The following is a 22,836-nucleotide window of genomic DNA, read 5'->3' as shown; positions in this document are numbered from 1 at the left end:
AAAAATTATAGCTGAGGTGTAAATTAGCAAAACTTTACATAGTATAAATTAATATCTATTAAAATCTAAAATGTCCCATTTACCTCCATTGTTAATATATAGATTGTGATATCCCTTTTGTAATCAGAAAATATTATATAAATTAACATTCATGTATTTTTTTTTATTGTTTACAGATGTTCCCCTTTTTCTGCCATTGACCCTCTCCTTTCTGCTCCCACCCTCCTCCTGCTTCCCCAGCCCAGAGTCCATGTCAATGGGATGTGCACATATGCATATAAATTCTTTGGTTTATCTCTTCCCTCTCCTCCCACCCCCCATCCCTCTGCAGTTTGTCAGTCTGTTTCTTACTTCCACAATTCTGGATCTATTTTTACTAAATGACTATATCAAACAAATAGATATCACTTGGAAAATAAGCTATGTCTTTGCCATACTGATAGTCTATTCTAAAAGAATTCTTCTGTCTCTTTCTATTCTTAACTATGCTCACATCTGTCACTAGGACTAGCTTTCTAAAATATGTATATAATCATCACTTTCCTGCTTAAACAATAGATAACAGAAAAATATACGACTGACTATAGCTCTCTGTTGATTACCAAATCACTTGATTTATTTTTTGCCATGAGATGGGGTATAATTATATACACACATGCATATATTCATGAAAAATAATCTACATAATGCATATGGTAATTATATATTTTATTGTAAATTATAGCTCAAACATGTTCAGTGTGGCAGAGCCAGCTAGTGGTCATATAATATTTATTTCCCTTCATTCTTTTTTTCATTTTCTTCTTTATTAATTTTAGAGAGAGAAGAAAGGAGAGAGAAAGAGAGATAGAAACATCAATGAAAGAGAACATTGATTGGCTACCTCCTGCATGTCCCCTACTGGGGATTTGGCCCACAACCTGGGTATGTGCTCTGACAGGGAATTGAACCAGCGACTTCTTGGTATGTGGGTCGATGCTCAACCACTGAGCCACACCGGCCGGGCTATTTCCCCTTTCTTTATAACAGTCTTGACATTCAGTGGACCCAAAGATGTCTGAATAAAAACTGAGTTTCCCTGATGATCCTGCACTCAAGTTCCAGGTCTGATGTAGCTCCCAGCAACTATGTACTACCATGAATTTGGAAAAATAGAAGGGAGGAGGACTTTGCATCTCTTTCTTTTTTTGAGGTTTAGGTTTTTCTGTACCAACAGAAACAGAGGTTTCATTAGCTAGTGAGTAGCTTTGTAAGCTTTAGAGTAGTAAATAAAAAACACGTGTAACCCTATTTCACCTTTTTATTTAAATCTAACAGGTTCAGAATAGATCTGGAGTTCATATTCTTGGTTGCAGTAAGGCTTTCTGATTCCCCACCTTCATGATTTTTCATATATATATATATATATATATATATATATATATATATTTCAATTATTTTAAATCTGTTGTTTTATCTTCAATTGAATCTTGCCTGATTATACTCAGCTTTGAAAATGTCCTAGGTTAATCGTAATCAATCTTTTAATAACAAACATTTATAACACCTTTATTATTTTTAATTGAGTTTTGTAGACAATGTAACTTATGTATGTAATTTCAGTGAGAATCAATAGGACATAAATACAATCTAAAGCAGATATAAAATGCAATTAATTTGAAATAAATATATAATTGTTTATTAGTAAATATTCAAGCACCACAAAACTAAAAGATAAATTGTAGGTATATATATAGAGAGAATAACTGAGTACAACAGCTATAAATGTGAACTGATACAAATGTGTTGAATCAGCTATTCAAATACTATGTGTTACATTGCCCTCAGTGATGCAAATTTCTATAATATTGAGCAACTTCTTATAAAATTAGAAACTTTAAAAATATAATTTCCCTTTGGTTTACATGTTAGTTGCATTCCTAGCAAATTTAAACCATGTAAAATTTAAAACTATGTAAGAATTACTTGAGTTCACATGTAAAATTCTAAATCTACACTTATATAAATAAGAACGCATTTTCATTTACCTGAATGTACAGCAAGACATTCACAAATCATACGAGAACTGCCACAATTTTTTATGTGCAAACTAGTTGTCATCCCAGGTCCCTACGCAGTAAATATCAATAATGTTCTGCTATTTTTATTAAAATAATATCAATACATTTTCAAAATGCTGCCTAACTGTAGTTCTGTGCATACAAACACATTACACTCAAACACACCACACACACACACACACACACACACACACCACACTTTAAGAACCACTTCCCAAGGTTACTTTTGCTCTTTCTTCACTCTCAGTACTGTTGACTCACTTTGCTAAGGACCAGACTAGAACATAAGCATCAAGGTCCAGGTGAAATGCCAAAATGCTCCCTGCTTTTGGATACATTATTCAAACCCGAAAGGAAAATGAATCTCTCCCCCTATGTTCTATACAACAGTATACATTCTTGTAGTATACTACATCGCATTCGTTATTTATCCAGGTTTTTGCTTACATTTGCTGCTCTGTCTTCAACTCTCCTAGATATACACATTTGTCGAAGATGTGTGTTAGTATCTCATTCACCTTCCTGACTGCTGCATCCTGAATATCTAACTATATATCATACATGCATTCATTGCTAAATAAATGAATCAGAATTTTCTACACTTTTCCTCTTGTTTTAATTTTGCTTCTTTCTTTTCCATATTTCTGAGTTAATACCTGTATCTTCACAGCAAATAAAAATAGACCTTAAAGTTTATTATTAAAATTGCTAAGTGAAACCAGTTTGGACAGGCACTTATTAGTAGCTTACTAAAATGATAACCTTCACAGGTCAATTTGTTTTCCTCAGGTGGAAGAAGTTAGTCAATTATTAGATTCTTTTGTAACAGTTTCAACCATCAGGCTTTTATTGGAGAAAGACACCACTGTAGTATATTCTAAAAATTTTAATCGAAAAAATGTATTTAATTGTCCAAATACAATAAAAGAATGAATCTAGTTCACATTAACATAATTGCCTTTTATTATGTATAATGACTTAAAAATCCTAACATATATAATAGCTGGCATTTACACTGAAAGGAATATTCTTTCAGTTTTATTATCAATTAAGTGTGTTAATTAATAAGAAAGAGCTGAGTAGAAGAATGTGGGAGACTAGGCTGGGCTTGATTGAAATTACAGTTAATCTGAAAGCCCACAGACCTCATAAATCATAATTTTCTGAACTAGAAAGAAGAGTTCTATTGATACTACTGTAATTCCTTATAATTCTTTGTCTCACTTTATTCTTTATGATCACTTTGGTTAAGTTCTTAAATACAAATCAGGTAGAAATATAGGAAAGTACATTTATTACACTGTACCCATCATATATTCACCAGGGGAAAGTAGAAGAACTTGAGTTTCCCTAGAAATTCAGACATTATAATGGCCTGAAACCATTTAGAATCTTGATTAATATTTTAGAATATGGATATCTCTGTGACTCGCTTTGAGTTAGTAGTACAAAATGAAAAGAACACTGTCCCCTGAGTTTGACATATACTATTTTATATTCTGGCTTTGCCATTTATTGTGTTGCTCTGGAAAATAATTTATGTGGAAGGGAGAGGGAGAGAGAGATAGAAACATTGATGAGAGAGAACATGTATTGGCCACCTCCTGTATGCTTCCCACTGGGGATCAGACCCACAACCTGGGCATATGCCCTGACCAGGAATTGAACCGGCGACTTCTTGATGCATAAGTCGACTCTCAACCACTGAGCCACATCAGCCGGGCACTGGAAAATAATTTAAACACTTGAAAACTTAATTTTGTCATTTGTTAAAAAAAAGAATAATAAAATTTAACTTGGAAGAGAGTTGTGTTGATTAAATGAGACAATTGATATTAAAAATGGATATAAAATGCAAGGATTATACCTAATATGTACTAAGAGTATAGGTCATAATCACTTTGAAGAAGGTAATGTACCTCTGGTTCTATCTTAACATATTTATGAATCAAAAGTTTAAAAGTGACAACCCACACTGGGAGTTAAATTTATAAATTAATTTGATTCCTTCTACATTAATATTGTGATACACAAATCCTATAGTATGCTGCTGAACTTGACATCCAAAGACTATCGGAATCAGGCTATTTTTCAAAAAGGGTAACCAATCCGATGCTGAAAACTTCCAAGCTTTGTCATGGCAATTTCAGGTAAGGTCTGCGCTTACTTCCAAGGCCATATGATGTATTGGGGCAACAGAAGACTTTGAGGTTACCCATTGTTCTGCTGCTTTCCTGGGCCATGGATGGGTCAGTTGCTCTCTATGAATTACAATACCATTTTATGTAGAATGCAATAGAAATTTCTCTTGGTGTTAAATTTTATAAACTATTATTTGAAATTGTACAAATGAAGTACGAAATGAACAGACAATATTACCGATTTTAGAAAATATATTGACAGTTATGCCTCAATTGAAACAATATTTCACTGGTAAAATGAAAAGCAAAATAATTGAGCAAAAAACTCTAAAGTTTTACAGATTTATAGATGCTTAATCAAGTCTTATTGAGTCACATCTCTTGGAAACTTTTCAAAAAAAAGAATGAAATCAAAATTAGGAAGTAAAACTAGCACACTAAATTAATTCTTTCATTCTTGATGGAAATAGACTCCATTCAGTTAATTGACAGTTTTGTTTTCTTCTTTTGTTTGGGATTTATTGATATATATTTGGAAAACACCTCAGAAATTTTCTATGTAAACAAGTACCATTTTGAAGTTAAGATACAGTTAATTGTTAGTTGTTCTTTAGTTTCTATTCAATTTATGAAATACTTGCTGAATACTTATTATGGGTAAACGAAGTGTCACTTAGAAAAAATAAATCTGAATTGGCCATGATCCTGGGATCCTGTAGTGTAATAGACCAAATGGTCACATATATTGATAATAAAAAATATAATTTGTATTTATTTATTTATTTTTATTGATTAATTTGATTGATTGATATATATATATAGAAACATCTGTTTGCTTCCACTTATTCATGCATTCGTTGATTGATTCTCATAGGTACCACAACAACCTTGCTATATCAGGACAACGCTCTAACCAGCTTTGCTATCTGGCCAGGGCAGTCACATATATTTAGGATACTGACTTCCAAATCTCCCAATTAACACAGATAAGAACATTTTATATCATGCTGTACACCTGTGAATTGACCAAATGTCCAGAGTTGCCCATTTCTTACTTACACTTTGATTTGTCTTGACTAAACTTGAGTTCGTTTTTGTCCTCCCCACAGGCACTTGAGCTCTGGCTTGTCCTCAAAGGTCTGAGCACGCATTAACATGCAATACATGCCCCCACCCCCTTATTAGCTTGACCTGAGAATAAACTGGCTTCAGTGGACACAGTTTCTCTCAAACTGCAATCACCATGCTGTTTTCATAATCTCTCATTTCCTCAACATGTCCTAAAAATAACTAAATAGCAATACCATCACAGAATCTGCAGGCAGATTTAATAATGCTGAAAAGACTTATTTTTAGAAAGAATGCCCCAGGTTCAATGTATTGAGACTCAGTGATCATAAGCCTATTTGATAACATCATTTTAACATATTCACTAAGGGATGAGATTCTTGGTGATGTAGTTTTTCTATTTTAGAAATTTTTACATAAAAAAAAAATACTATAGCACGTCACTTGCACATATTTACAGTTCTTCCTTGGCAATTGACTTTCAGAAAAATCTCTTGGACAACTATTTAAATATCACAAAATCTGTTATAGACATTGTCAGGACCAACACAATGAGGAAAAGCATGAATTATTGGTGTAAGCCTGAAAAACCCATGGAAACAAAATCAATAGTAAATAAGGGAAGTAGATAGTTTTCTTGCATTTTCCACAGCCAAATCTGGATTTAGGAACACTTAGATATATCAGACTTATTATCCAAGTGCTATCTCATTGCATTAGGTAATGGAAAGGCCAATTGTAGAACAAAGAATCAGTAAATGCATCACAGAGCACAAAGCTTGACCTGAAAGGAACCCCTTTTCTATTCAGCAAGTCTCAGTTTGAGGAAAAAAAAATAAACAACATAAAATGTTTCAATAAAGTATCCTAGGGACGGAGAATAATTAGGAGAAAATGACCTTGAGGTTTATACTGCTTTCAACACAGCAACCTGGCAAATCATTGCAGGCATGTATGTCAGGTTAAGATTGATGTTTTTCAGAAAACTCTGTAATGCAATATATGAATGAAACTTCATTTTCTGGGCATGTATGGCAAATCATAGCCCTGAAACTCACTCTGTACCCCATATATATTTTATATATGAGTCTATTGAAAGAACTAATCTAAATAATTTTTTTCAGAAGAGATTCTGCTTTTTTAGAAAGGTGCATATCCTTGTTTATAAAATTTATATCAGAGAGATTAGAACTCTGAGAATAAATGCTTATTTTACTTTTTATGTGCACTAAACTTTTGTGAAGGGCTTAAGCCTCACTCTTTCTAAAAAGCATATCCTCTTTAAGCACAATTTCAAAAGCCCAAATTTTTATTTTTAAGCGAATATTTTTAAAAACTAAAAATGGGAGCTTCCTGCCTAAAACGATAACACTTTCTTGAATATCAAGATTTCATCTCACATTATTGATGTAACACAGGCACTGTAGGGAGAACTTTTGAAAATGTTTCTTATATCACATTTAACTAGCCCCCAACTAGAGAGTGAGGAAACAATTTCTACTAAAACTAAAATCCTCAAACATCGGGTAATTAGATCAGGATCTCTATTATCTTTAGAGAGTGTAACATAAATCGATACATGAGTAATTTCATCTATATCAGATGTCTTATTTGTGGTTTTAGAACAAAGTTGGCCCTGGGACAGGGATGATTTGATACATGCATTTGAATTATGAAGAGGTGTGATATAATCCTCTGGTGGGTACAACTCAGAGCATGGCTAACAAAATGGTCTGAAATATAAATATAAAAACATATATATATATATGTTTTTATATAACAAACCATTGACCCAGTATATGTGACTGAAAAAGTTACCTACCTTTAAAAGAGATGCTTTGAGGATCTATGAAGATAATAAATATGAAAGTGATTTGAAAGCAAACATATTGGAAAGGGTAAAACATTATCAATATTTGACAGTCCTTACAGAAACCAGGCACTTATTCAAAGATAAATTCTTTGAAGAAATTTTTTTATATTACTCCAATAATTTTGTTTCAAAGCTAGCAGAAGGTTTTTCGAAGATAAAGAATACCCTGAATATAATTTTTCATTGAGTTTGACCCCAGCAGCTCTATTCATACCCAGGTTTAGACGGGGTAGATGGGTAATTCATTTGTCCTTGAGAAATAAATCACAGACTCCAGATAGAAAAGTTTCTCTTGTGCAGTGAAGTCATAATATTAAATGACAAACACTGTTTAATGAAGTTATAAATAATGAACTAATAATACTGAAATAAAAGTGAGCGATCATATGTTCAGCTTGATGCATAAAATAAAAGCAACAACGTAATCACTGCTTACATCAACCCTGAAAGTTCCTTTGATATCTTCTCATAGTTGCTCTTGACTCCTTCTATTCAAGGTAATCACTATTTTGATTTCTAAATCCCTAGATTACCATCATGCAGTATGTACTCTTTTGTGTCTAGGTTCTTCCACTCAACATTTTATGTATTAAATGCATTCATGTTGCTATAACTTTGGTGGAGAGGTTTATTTATTTTTACTGGTGGATAGTTTTCCACAATTTGAGCATACTATGATTCATACACTTCCATTGGTGGATGGTATGAGTACAGCACAATTTAACCATCCATGGATTACTTGCTTGTTTATAATTTGGAGTTATGAATAATGTTGCTACAAACATCCTTGTACCTGCCTGTATTTAAGTACACACATGTACACATTTCTTTCAGGAAAATAACTAGAACTAGAATCTGCATATATTAAGCTTTAATAGATATTCCCAGACAAATTTTTGATGTGATTCTACCAAATTACATTGTTACCATCATTGTTATAATTAGTTACTTTCTTAAGATGAACAAAAGAAGAAAAATCAAAGAAAGTAGAAGAAGAAAATAGTAAAAAGATACAGACTAAAAGGTAACTAGGAAAGATGCTAACTGAAAACCACAGAAAGAAATGAAAAACACCTGAAATAATTTGTGTAAATGTGAAAGACTATAAATATTTCTTTTTTGTTCTTCCTCTTATTTTATTTGAATTCATAAGATTTTGTGAATTTCTAACTATATTTGTAGTTACTACTCTATATATGTACATGTAACACATATACATATATTTACATTATGTAGCTATAATTTATGACATATATTCCGAGGGAGTGGAGCTACATTGGAGCAAAGTTACTGGTTTACCAGAATTAAGTCAATATTACAGAGTTTATAATGATAACTTAAGATCAATATTTAAAACTCTATAATAACTACTAAAATAAATTAACCGAAGAACTGAAATGGTATTCTAAAATGTACTTGTTTAACGCTGAAGAAGACAGTGTCCTACGATACATTTAATTGCTGTAACTGGGGTTTCCTACTGGCTTGTAATTGGCAGAGGCCTGTTATGTTGTAAAATAGCTTACAATGTGCAGAAAGAATAATCTATCTCCAGGTGACAGTAACACTGAAGTTCGGAAACCCCACCATGACCAAGTGAGGTGTACCCTAAGACCTAAGTTTAGTTTAACATCCCAACACCTTGCCAAGCATCACAGTCATGCAGCTGCTCTGCTTCCCCCAACTGAAACTACTGTGTCCATACACAGCGAGCCTGAGTAACACAGGATAATGAGAGCTTGAGGCAACCCGGTCATTCCATGTCACATAGCAGTTTATCTGTAGATGAGAGTATATGTTTGCCAAGTCCTCTTAATTAGATGCTCTTGCTCTCTAAAATGAGGCAGATCATTAAACTGGGTTTTGAAAAAAAAAAAATGTAAGGGCTCTGGTATTTCAAAGCAATGAGCACTGTGACACCCCCGTTATTTTTAACAATCTGTGACCTTTTGTCATTTCTATTCTGTCTCCTGCTGGGAGATGGACCTAATGTTCATGGGTGCCAGGTACCTGATTTAGCTTTACAGAAAATTGGTAGGATAAGAGTAAAAGCTCAAGCTAAAATGACTCATCTGTCAACCCAGGTTTCTCTGGTACAGCCATCTCCCATGGCAACAAGAGAGATCACAGTACCTGGCTCGTGGGGCACTGCTGTGTGGCAGAGGAAGGAGACGTGTGGGAGGGCAAGCATGAACAGAAGACAGAGATCTTCTACTCTTGCCGTGGCCAAAACCAGATCTGCTGGATTTTACCTTTCATCTGAAGAGAACTTCAGATCTCAAGTTAACTGACCAGCAATGATTGACTTTAACACTTCCTCCAGCAGACTTTCTCCAACTGCACACTCTGCTCTCTCATGACTAGGTATTAGGAACTAAATGTTTGTGTTGTCCCAAATTCATGTATTGAAATGCTAACATCCTTTGATGGTATTAGGAGATGGAGCCTTTGGAAGAGGATTAATTAGTTCATGAGAATAGAGATCTCATAAATCAGATTAGTGTGTGTATAAGAGAGATCCCACAGAGCTCTCTTGCATCTTCCACTATGTGAGAAGATGGCCATTTGCAAACCAAGGAGCAGGCCTTCATCAAAAACTTGACCTTGCTGGCACCTTGAACTTGAATTTGCAGCCTCCAGAACCGGGAGAAAAACAATTATGTTGTTTATAGGACCACCACAGTATATCAGCTCTTCTGTCTGTGGTCTTCTGTTATGGCAGCCCAGATGGACTCAAATACTAGATTGATAATTTCTAGCTGTTTTTAGAAAAATTAAAAAAGGCTCTTTGCAATCAAATGTTTTTATCAGAACTCCACACGATAGCTATACTTCACTACTTGAAGGCTGAGAAAACTTGGTGACTAATAGTAATCACAGGGCAAATAATTCAGGGGTAGAACACTTGACTGAAATTTTCTTCTACATCCATGGTTGTCCATCCTTATTCTATTAACAGGAATGCTAAGAGGATTACTTCTATTAATACTCATATTTTTGGTTTTCAGTTTTATACTAGCCCTGTATTCCTGTCATGAAGCGTATTCAGTCAAAATGTTTTATGTGTTTTACATAGTGCTTGATTAGATTTGCTAATGTTTTATGGAGGTTTTTTTTGGTACCTATGTTAATGATGATTATTGGTTTGTATATTTGTTTTCATTTATACATTTGCCTAGTATTGGGATTAGAGTAATTTTAGGTTTCTCTAAATAGCTTCCAACTCTTTGGCAGAATATCATGCAAATTCTGCCACCACAATCTCCTTACACTCCAGTTTCTTGCACTCCATAGACCAGGATGATACTTAGAATTTGCTTCTCTGCACTGGAGTTTTATGCTATTGTGGGGCTCACCTCCCTTGTGTTTCTTCTTTCAGAGATCATAGTCCTGCAGATTCTGGTGTGTAATGTCTGAAAACAATTGCATCACACATTTTATCCAGGTTCTTAGTTGTTTAGAGAAGAAAGGTAAATCTAGTCACAGATCTCTGTCATGGCTTGAAGTAGAAGTCTGGTAAATAGTATATACTTCTGTTGATATCTTTCAATGTATGCACTCTAGAAATATATTTGTGCTTTAGTTTGTATTGTCCAGAAGGATTGTATGAGGCATGTAGCAAATGTCCATGTCTCCTTGGTGTTTACATTTCAGGTTGTGCAGGTCTGACCTCCAGCTTGTCTAAAGGTATTCTTTCTCTACCTCTCAGGTGGCATTAACCACTAACCATGCTCCCTCAGACCTTAAAAGAGACTCATGGGAGTTGGTATAAAAGTAGTCAGCTCTATTGACTCTCTGGTCCAAGATCTCTGAGTTATATGTCATTTTTACCTCCTTTACGTGTCTCACTTCTTTCTTTCTTTTTCTTTTTTTTTTTATCCTCACCCGAGGATATTTTTCCATTTTTTGTACAGATAGAGTGGGAGGGAGAGAGAGGAAGGGAGAGAGAGAGAGAGAGAAACATCGATGTGAAGAGACACATCGAGTGGCTGCTACCCGCACGACCAACCAGGGCCGGGGACAAACTGCAACCGAAGTACGTGCCCTTAGCGGGAACTGAACCCGGGTCTCTCCGGACCGCAGGCCGACGCTCTAACCGCTGAGCTAAACCGGCCAGGGCCGTGTCTCACTTCTTTACTTCCTTGCCCGTTTACTGGAATTGTCTCCTAAATATACTACTTGCACAAAAAAACTATTTATATGGCTCGTTTCAGGGTCCGCTTCTGGGTAATACCAGATAAAATAATAAGAAATTAGAAAATGTGAATTGCCTTCCCGGAATACAAATAAATTCAAATTCAATGTAAAAATGAACATGTCATTTTTATGCTTTGTTATACTGATATTTAAACTTGGATTAATGGTAATTGCTATCTACTAAAAAAATGTGAGACAGATCAATGATAAATAAAATGGTCTTATGGCTCTTATAAATAAACTTAAAGGTATTTAAAATTAATCATCCATAATCATTACTAAAAATAATTCATTAATATTATATAAAGAATTGTTATTTTTTTTCCCTTGGTAAAATTTTAGTGTGTAATAGCTTATTTTTAAAAGATTGAATTACCTGACCAAACTTCACTCATGATGGTACAAGGAAAGAAGTTTTATTTGGGATTAAATTATTTTAAAATTAGAAACCAAACAACAGTTGGCCATGTTTAATTTGTGAATGGATCATAGAAAAGCATGGGCTATTTATAAATATCAGTTTTTAATTTTCATATTCCCCTTGATTTTGTAGGATGGTATTTGACATGAATTCATTCAGTTGCTTATATATTTTCTCATAACTATTTATTGAACTCTTACTAATTTTCTGGTGTTAAAATAGACTTTGGAAATGTAACTGTAAATAAGAAAAATACAATTCCTGCCTTTCCATGGAGAGTTCAGGTAGGTAGGAATGATTATAAGAAAAGATAAACTATGAGCAGTGTGATAAAGGCTATTAAATAAAATATGTACAGATAGATATAGAAGAGCATCTAATTCAGACAGTCAAAGCTTGATCAAGAAATTGCATTTTGGCTAAGATATGGGGGAATGACTCAAATTAGTCTGGTTGCTGGAGTTTATATATGGTGGAGGGAAGATTCAAGCAGGGAAAACAGCAAGTTCGAAATGTAATGGAGGGTTTTTGAATAAATGACAAGAACGAAAAGGTTCCTATGCCTGTAGGATGGACTCATTATATTCTTAGAAGGCTTGGAAGAAACCAGGGTAAGTAGAAACTAAGATGATAAGAAATGATAGATATTTTAAAGATATGATTGATTGGATATAAGAAGGGGAAGGTGTCATCAAAGATGACATCAGGTGTCCTTGCTTGGAAGCCATGAGTGGATTTCATTCTAACCTTATAATTGGTATTCAAATCAGTCAGATATTTTCAAAGGTGCTGGGCAGAGAACACACATTTGTCAATCACCTGCTTTATGCTGGACACTGAAAAGGAAACTTTGAAAACATCATTTACTTACTGGAAGGATTGGTCAACTTTAGAGAGTTTCAAAATATTTCAATTTCTTTCCAGAGTTTTTTTTTTTTTTGTCTTTCCCAGATTTAGAATTTGAGCTCTATAAAAATAGTACCTTAAACAAGAAGCAGACATGATACTATTCAAAAAAATGTTTGCCATATTATTCTTACTAGCAATAATGGGTATTGACCACACTCATCTAGTTAGAAGTAGCAAGAGTTAAACCTGAGTTGGTTCCAGAGGGGTGAAGGCCTGGTAATCAACTTTCAGATCCATTGCTTTCTCAAGTGTTACATTCTTTGAAAAGAACTAAAGAAAACTTTACACTGTTCTCAAAGTTCAGTTGCTTTTATGAATGCCATCTGCTTCGCCTGTTCAGAAAAATCACTTTCATTATATTTCAAGTCCAAAGACTCTTTTCTTTGTCTGTGACACTTTCCCCCACCACTTCCCCATCCAGTGAAAGAATCCAAGCCAATTTTATGGCATTTTTACTCTCTTCTCCCTTATATAATTCTTCATTTTGCCCTGTGGAAAGCAGCACAAGAATTACTGGTCAATTGACACTTCATTCAGTTTTGCAAGGGGCATTTCATTTCTTCTTTTATGATTACAAAGATTTTTTGGGGAGTGGGAGGGGAAATCTACTCCTATTCATAATCAGGGTGGCTTTGTTTGAACTGAAATTTTCACCCTGTGAAATACCTTTGCTGAGAGGTAATAAATAGTGTTAGCAATGTGGAAGAGTCTCAAGGGCTAGAAAATTATTCAAAGTTCCAATAACCAACTGGCAAACCGTGCTTTAACCTAAATTGCAATTACTAAATTGGCAATTCACCATTTCCACTAACACATTATAGCTTCTGTAGAAAAATTAATCATAAAAGAAAGTTTCTCCCATCTCAAACTTTGCAGTTATCTATTTAATGGATGGCTATTGAGGTGATAAAATAAATATTGATAATATTTAATGGAATAATATTGAGGTGATAGATACCAGTGATACCACTATACATCTTTATCTATCCATATGATATTTTGGAAAAGGTAAGCATGTAATAACTTCTGTAATTTCTATTTTAAGCAATACTAAAAACATATATACACAAATAAAATAATAGGGCATGATTTTCAGAGCAGACAGTTATCATATACTTTGTCCTCCTTTTCCAATTTTGACATGCCATTGTGAAGACATTAAATTGATGTACAATAGATATGAATAGATATGTAAAACTGACATAATAAAAAATAGCTAATTAAATTCTAGAAATTGACCAACCACAGTTAAGAAGAGAGACAGAGAGTGAGTTTTTAAGAAAACTAACCGTTATATGTTTAATAAGAACTATGCTTTGTGTGAATTCATAGATACGTGTGTGTTTTGTTACTATAAGTACTTTAAAATTACCATCAATTGCATATTTCAAAGTGTGTCCATGAACCACAGTGTAAACATTATTTTATAATCTATAGAATTTATATTTATAAACAAAAGAAACAAAAACTTAAACATCAGGATAGGGCAATCATCAGTAAGGTTGCATAAGTACTAGTTTAATTCTGGTGGATAAAAAAAAAGAAAGTGATACTGTACATCACCTGTATTATTATGCATGGAATTCACATATTGCATACTCATCTGTATATCTTACTGTTTAAGAAATAGCAATGGAGCTAAGCACAAAAGAGGAGATTTGTTTTTTCTTTGTGCTAAAATTGTCTGCATTTCACAGTCCCTTGGGTAACAGTAATGAAGGGCTATATTACTTCATTGAAATATATATCAAAATAGGAAGGACTTTAAAAGCAAAGAATAAAAAGAATACTACATTTTACCAAAGTTCTCTTATATCTGTTTGGGCAATGACTATCACTCTATTCTACTTTTATTTTACTCTCATTAAAATTTTTTATCATGGGATATTTTTTAAAAAGCAAATGGCTGGTTTGGTTCAGTGGTTAGAATGTTGGCCTGCGGACAAGAGTTGTGGGTTCAATTCCAGTCTAGGGCATGTTCCTCGATTGCGGTTCATCTATGGCCCTGATCAGGATCTTGCCGGAGGCAACCAATGTGTCTCTCACATCACTGTCTCTCACATCACTGTTTCTCTCTCTCTCTCTTTCTCTCTCTCTCTCTCTCTCTCTCTCTCTCTCTCCCTCTTCCTCCCTCCCTTTCACTCTTTCTGATGATACATGTAAAAATATCCTCAGGTGAAGAGTAAAAACCAAAAATGTATAAAATAAATTAAAAGACTCTTCCAGTGCAGAGACTCAACAAGTAAAAATAATTACTAAATAATTTTATAAAGGAAGTATTTCCCCAAGGAAGTTTCTCTCATCATAATAAATTCTATGCATACAAAGCCAATGAAACAATATATACATTTGAAAAATTAGAGAAAACAAATAATCAAAAAGTGCTACACCATAAAGAAAAATAACAAAATTTATGAAACTCAGGCAAATATAAAATGATGACTGTGACACTAGAAACATTTTGACAAGTTAAAGATGAACTATCTAAATTACTTTTCTCACAACAATTTTTTAAATTTTATAGCACCGATGGACCAACATTTGAATTATTCCATCTACATTCTAGTCTTTTGATATCACTCACAACTGTTACAAAACCTGAAATGGAAGAAAAACATCATTAAATTAAATAGATATTTATTAATATTTACCATATGCAGAATACTGTGACAAGAACTCAACAAATGCATATTAAATTGCACTGATCCAGCCTGGCCCGTGTGGCTCAGTGGTTGAGCATCGACCCATGCACCAAGAGGATGCCAGTTCAATTCCCTGTCAGGACACATGCCCAGATTGTGGGCCTGATCCCCAGTAGGGGAATACAGGAAGCAGCCAATCAATGTTCTCGCTCATCGATGTTTCTATCTCTCCCTTCCTCTCTCTTTAAAAATCAATAAAGAAAAAAAAGTTAAATCTCACTGATCCATGAAGCTATTGATAAAAAAATCAGAAAAAAATACAGAATTAGGCAGAGACTATTTTTAATGACTTAAGGAATTTATTTATGAGAATGCTCTTACTACCTTATAAATCTTTTAATCAAATAACATTTCTGTTTTATTTAATGCAGTCTAATGTTTTGGAAATGACTGAGGCATGCATAAAAATACCACAAGGATTCTCTAAAGAGAGATTTACAAAATACTGCAGAATCATAGAATGGAAATCAATAGAAAATTAACCATGTAACCCACAGAAGGAAAGAGCTTAATTTACACAATTCATCCATCCAGCTTCAAAGTGAGTTTCAAGTTAAATGAAAATCTCTTAAGATGTAATCAATATTCCAGTTTGTAATCAAAAGATGCTGGGTTTAGGTAGCTACCTAATTTTACTGGGTAAAATTGTGCCACCATTAGCATGAGTAATTCACTACACAAGTTACAAGTAGAGTATCCATTTTACTTTTCCCACATATAACAGCTTTGCAAAAAATTGTACAATGCAATGGACTCCAAATTATCTTTGGGCTAATCAAATAGGCATCATTTATTATTATTTTTTCTCTTTCTTGTTTCTTGAATTTCATAGTTCTTTTAACTGAGATGGGTGATCCAGAAATTAAAAGAAAAGCTCTCTAAGTTTTCCCAAGTTAACCTTTCTTTGTCCATTTGCATATTCTAGAAATGGAAAAGGAAATTCTCATTTCTGAGTTAGAAAACAATTCAACATGATCCTGTGGAATGCAAAATTAAGATTTCTACTTTTTGTATATATAAATCCCTAATTTATATAATTCCCTATCATTTAGTGTAGCTGGGACCAATTATTATGATGGCATATCACTCCCATATTAGAGTCTAAATCAGTTGAGTATGATTCAACAAAAAGGGAGATTATTCTAAATGGGCCTGACCTAATCAGGTGAGCACTTCACAAGACAGTAAAATGTTGGAGATATGCTTTCCTGATGACCTGGAAGAAAGCAAACAGCAGTTTTAAACTTCCTGTGGAGAAGTTAGGCACTTTACTTCTGCAAATACGAGTTGAATTCTGTCAACAATCTGAGTGATCTTGGAAAGGGGCCCCAAGTTCCAAATGAAACCCTAGCCTTCTTGATACGTTGCATGCAGCCTTATGAGACTCAGAAGAGGCTCCAGCTACGTCATGTCTGGGCTCCTAACCCACAGACATCATGAAATAATGTATACTGTTGTAAGTGGTTAAGTTTGTGCTAAATTTTAATGCAGCAATGGAACATTTAAAATAACCTTTTTGCTATATCTATATGAATTAAACCATGATTTATGATTAAATACCCATAACCATATATAAAAAATGCCAAGCCACTGTCTACATTACAGTTTTAGTTGCCCATTAGTGGTCATTTTGAGGGTTATGAGCTGAATCGTGTCCCATCAAAATTCATATGTTGAAATCCTAACACCCAGTACCTCAGCATATGACTATATTTGAAGATGGGGCCTATAAAAAGGTAATTAAGGCAAAATGAGGTCATATGGGTGAGCTCTCATATGACTAGTGTCCTTATAAGAAAAGATTAGGAAACAGAAAACACAACGATCAAGGGATGACTACACAAGGGCACGGTGTGCAGATGACCATCTGTGAGCCAAGGAAACATGTCTCAGAAGAAAGCAAACTGCTGACAATTTGATCTTGGACCTGTGGCCTCCAGAACTCTGAGAAAATACATTTTTGTTGCTTAAGCTACCTAGTCTGTGGTATTTTGTTATGGCAGCCCTAGTAAACTAATATATGAAGTAATATAACTGTGCTGGGAAATGAATTTCCATTTAGAAATCAGTATTTATATCATTTTGTCCTGTATTAAAAATAAAATAGTCCTAACTTACCGACACATTTGTCTTTGACTCAGGGTTTTAAAAAGACAAGCAAATTACAGAAAAAAATCAGCTGGCTTTCAAAGGCTTTGGTTTTCTCCTGACCTATCGCAGGCTGTTGGAATACTGACCTAGTAATACAAATTTATACTGAATAACTTTTTGTTAGAGTTGTAAGAGGAATATTCCATTAACTGTGTGGTGTGCAGTAAAGGGATAATGGGAAACTTCACTCACATGTTTTTAGGGGGAAAATTAGAATTGAAATAGAATTATATTCATTCAAGTATCGTAATAATACTAAAAAAATGTAATATTTAATGTTCTAAAAATAAAACAAATCCAATTATGAAATAATGTCCTCAATATTTTTTTAATCCTCATCCAAGGATATTTTTCCATTGATTTTTTTGTTTTGTTTTTAGATAGAGTGCAAGGAAGGGAAGAAGGGAGAGAGAGAGAGAGAGAGAGAGAGAGAGAAACATCAATAGCTTGCCACCTGCATGACCCGACTGGGGCCACGGATCAAACTTGCAACCAAGGTACATGCTCTTGACCGGAATTAAACCCACAACGCTTCAGTCCTTGGGCGAAAGCTCTAACTATTGATCAAACCTGCCAGGGCAATGTCCTCAATTTTTAATTTAATTTTGGGTATATATACATTTAAATAATTTTTATTTTTTTATTTGGATTAGTTTTAGTTTGTGCTTGCTCTTTAAGGCATGTATCTTTTTTTCTTTATCAATCCTATCATTTGATTTTTTATAAACTATATATTTCCGTTTTTATTTAAATGTTAATTTTCTTGCTTTTCTTATATGGTCCTGAGTCCTAAAAATAGAACTCTATTTTAAATATTATTCAACCTTAATATGCCAGAAGTCCTGCCATATGTAACAATATGAATATAAATGGAGGACATTTTGACAACATGAATGAACTTGGAGGACATGCATTTAGGATGAAACAAGCCAGAGACAGAAAGAAAAATACTACATGATCTTACATGTGGAATAAAAAATTAATTCATAAAAGTGGAGAGCAGAATGGTGGTTACCAGGGGCCAGGAGGTAGGGGAAAATGGGGAGATGCCACTCATAAGGTATAACATTTCAATTATACAAAATGAATAAATTATAGATATCTGATGTCCAGCCTGGTAACCACAGTTCATGAATTACTGCATTGTATATTGCTAATTTGTTGAGAATAAATCTCAGCTGCTCTCAACACACACACACACACAATGGGTAACATGTGAGTAAATGAATAATAATTAGTTTGACTGTAGTAGTCATTTTACTATGTATACATATGCATCATTTTGTACACCTTGAATATACACAAGTTTTGTTTAAAAATATGGCAAATGAAGTTTAGTTAGTTAGTGGCCAGATGAGAATAGAGATGTGGCGACATTAAGAAGATTGGTGATGATACTACCAATAGGAGAAAGGTGTCGATTAGCACCTGGAATATACTCATCGCTTAGCTTTCTAAGGCACCTGACACCAATATTTCATGATTACATAGCCTTATTCCAAGGCTTAAAAGCAAACTGAGAAGAAAAAGTATCTTCTTTATCCTTTTGCAATGAATTTTAGGGGTTTCGATAGTGTTCCTGAATTTATAGGTATCAAATTAAACATTCAGAACAACATCTTTAGATACTAAACTACCAGAAACTTTTTGAAACAGTATTTCTGACTTCACTCCAGATCATAGAAAATTTCCACTGAGGTACCACCAACCAGATGGCAGTATAAAGAATAACTAAGCTTTTACATCAGGGAACTTCCACATTGAGAATAATACACACCTAAAATAAACATCGAATGGTTATTATATAACACTCTGTTCTTTTACAACACTAACAAATGAGTTGTGAAACTAAAAATGGAAACAGCTCTACATTGGCTTTGGTGTCCTGATTAAAGTGTTGTCAGAAGTGTGAAGGCTTGGCTTCTGTAAGGACCAAAATAATCTTGCACCTTTTCTTTCTGCACTTGTTGGGGAAACTCACACCTTCGCATTTTTAGCATAGTGGCTCAACAGTGAGATTTGCAGAGGTTTTGATGTATCAGGAAACTTAATGATAATTGATTTCAGGTTTGCTTTCATTACACTGACCTGACTCTTCTTGTTCCAAGCACAATAACTATTTATATCCATAATACATTCAAAATGAGTGTTTGAATAAGCTTCTGTCATGAAGGCATTAAAAATAACTTCCACAAGCACAGCCCATGTGGCCCAGTGGATTGAGCATTGTCCCATATACTGAGAGGTTCCTGCTTGATTCCCAGTCAGGGCACATGCCCAGGTTTCAGGTTGCATCCCCAGTAGGTGTCGTGCGGGAAGCAGCCTATTGACATTTCTCTCTCACATCTATGTTTCTATCTCTCTCTCCCCTCTTCTTTCTCTAGAAAATCAATAAAAACATTAAAGAAAAAACAACAACAAACACATACACAAAATGTTTTGTCTTCAAGGATACAATGGTCATCTTTCCTCCTGCTATTTTTTGTGAGTTTTTTACCCCAAATCTCAGTATCAGTATGGACACATTAACAAGAACAGATAAACAAATATTTATCTCAACTCATAGCTTGATTTTACTTTATATAAACATATTATGTTTTCAGAGACAATGTATTGGTAGTATGAACAGTTTGTAGAGCACCTGTACTTGAAGGTGACTTACTTTTTAAATCCATTTCCATTTAATTTACTCTGCTAGATACTCTTAAGTATTTGTTGTCCAAGAAAGCTCATTAGCCATTTCCCAAAAAAAAAAAAACCATTTAAGAAAAAGGATGAAATAAAACATTCCACTGAAAACTCCCAGTTTTATAATCAGTATTTTTGCTCTCTTTTTTTTTTATCCTCACCCGAGGACATTTTTGCATTTTTTGTTCAGACAGAGTGGGAGGGAGAGAGAGGAAGAGAGAGAGAGAGAAACATCGACGTGAAAGCGACACATCGAGTGGCTGCCACCCACACGACCCAACCAGGGCCGGGGACAAACTGCAACCGAGATACATGCCCTTAGCGGGAACCGAACCCGGGTCTCTCTGTACCGCAGGTCGACGCTCTAACCGCTGAGCCAAACCGGCCAGGGCTGCTCTCTTGATTGAAAGAGTTTGTCACCAGCATTTTTGGGTCTAGTTTTGACTTTATATGGTGTCATAATTTTTATCAAAAACTCAGCACTTAAATGTATTTCTGGCATACTAATATGTGACAATGGATGCATGGCAAATTTCTTTTCAAAATGATTACTGAATGTGAAACAACTATCCAGAACCTCCAACCCATTTACCCGTCTGGCATTTTTGGGAGTCCTGAATGTGTCTCCAGGAGCACCTGAAGAAGGACATTTCAGAAGATGACTTCCACACATGAGCCATCTCTTGATTTCTGTCTCTGTCCTAAAAATATCACATGGTCCAAATACCTGTGCATACTCCTTTCCTACAATGTTACTGACATCCCATGTGACAGACTTGTCTTGAAGCTAAGATGCTCCCATTTTTATGTACTTTAAAGGCAAAGAGGATATGAAAAAGAATAAACTGTTACCTGAATGAAATAAAGTAGTATAATGTAACTACAGATTGACTGACTTTAATTTTTAGCTCTGTTCTTCCTTAGTCATGTGACATTAATATATTATTTATTTTGAATTGTCAACATCAGTGCTTCCTGATATAAGATAGTGTGGGCATTTTAAGTAGTATAGTATTTTTTTTTTTTATCCTCACCCGAGGACATTTTTCCATTTTTTGTTCAGATAAAGCGGGAGGGAGAGTGAGGAAGAGAGAGAGAGAAACATCGATGTGAAGGGACACATCGAGTGGCTGCCACCCGCACAACCAACCAGGGCCGGGGACAAACTGCAACCAAGGCATGCGCCCTTAGCGGGAACCGAACCCGGGTCTCTCTGTACCGCAGGCCAACGCTCCAACCGCTGAGCCAAACCGGCCAGGGCAGTGTGGGCATTTTAAGAAATGATAAACACGCCATCCTAATACAGGACTCAGTACACTAGATGTCAATTATCAGTCATTACTAAAACACTTAAAGGTATGAGAATAGATAGAACTGTATAAGAAAAAATAAATAGAGTAAAATCCGCTTAAGGCAGAACTTTTGGGAACATTTGATTAACAACTAGGAGGATGGAAGTCAATGAGACTACTAGAAAAGAACAATAAGAGGTAGAAGAAGAATCAGGAGAAGACAATACTTTATAGGTCAAGGATTAAAAAATAATAATAATAAAGAACAAATTGCATAATCTTTTGTGTGGAGACAAAAGGCAGGGAGCATGTCACTCAATTTGAGATTAGATAGTTAATAAATTTTTAAACATTTTTGCAGAATAAAGGGAGCAAGAAGACGGTGACAGGAAAGAGACAAAGACATGTTACTGGGAAAGAGAAGCATGAGAAAAAGTTGAGACTGATAAAAAAGAGTTAAAGAAAAACAAACCTGAGAAGGTCTATATTAAAAGTGCAAGAGATTCCCATTGGTGTGGCTCAGTGGTTGAGCGTCAACCCCTGAACCAAGAGCTCACTAGTTCGATTCCTTGTCAGGGCACATGCCTGGGTTGTGGGCTCGATCCCCAGTGTGGGGCATGCAGGAGGTGGCCAGTTGATGTTTTCTTTCATTGATGTTTCTATCTCACTCTCCCTCTCCCTTCCTCTCTCTCTAAAATCAATAAAGAAAAAAAATATTAAAAAAAATAGTACAAGAGAGGGAAAGCGGAAACTACTTAGAGTGCATCTAATATATATGGTACATGTACCAATATAGATATTGATACTGACTTAGGCACTAGGGACGCAGCAGAGTAAAACAGACAGATAAACAAACAAAACAACAACAAAAAATAGCCACAAGTCCTCACCTAATGTGATTTTTTTAAAGAATTCAAGGAGAAAGAATGGAGTAGAGATGACAAGAGTAGAGGAGAAGACAATGTTGGATTGAGGACAGATTTTTTAGAATTTAAAGCAAACGTCACAAATGTAGGGGGGAACAAAGCAGTGAGTTGGAAGTGGGAGAGGGGAAACCTGAGGGAAGAGTACGTACTATATTTGTTTTCTCCAGATGTGGATCCCAAATTTTTGCTGACATTAGGCAGCTAGCTTTGAAAAAGGAGTCAAGTTTGAAATTGCTGTTACTGAAATGCTCAAAGGAATAGAAAAGGATGTCTTCTAGACTATATTTTCTGCATTGCTGTTCCTTATATTGAAGTTTCTGAATATTAGTGCAACTTCAGTACTCTCAGTAAAGGCTTCGGCCAGATTTTATCCCCACCTCTCCTACTTCCTGCAAGCTATTCATTTAG

Source organism: Molossus molossus, unplaced genomic scaffold (assembly GCF_014108415.1).
Source record: "Molossus molossus isolate mMolMol1 unplaced genomic scaffold, mMolMol1.p scaffold_m16_p_6, whole genome shotgun sequence".
NCBI lineage: Eukaryota > Metazoa > Chordata > Mammalia > Chiroptera > Molossidae > Molossus > Molossus molossus.
This window is presented reverse-complemented; position numbering follows the sequence as displayed.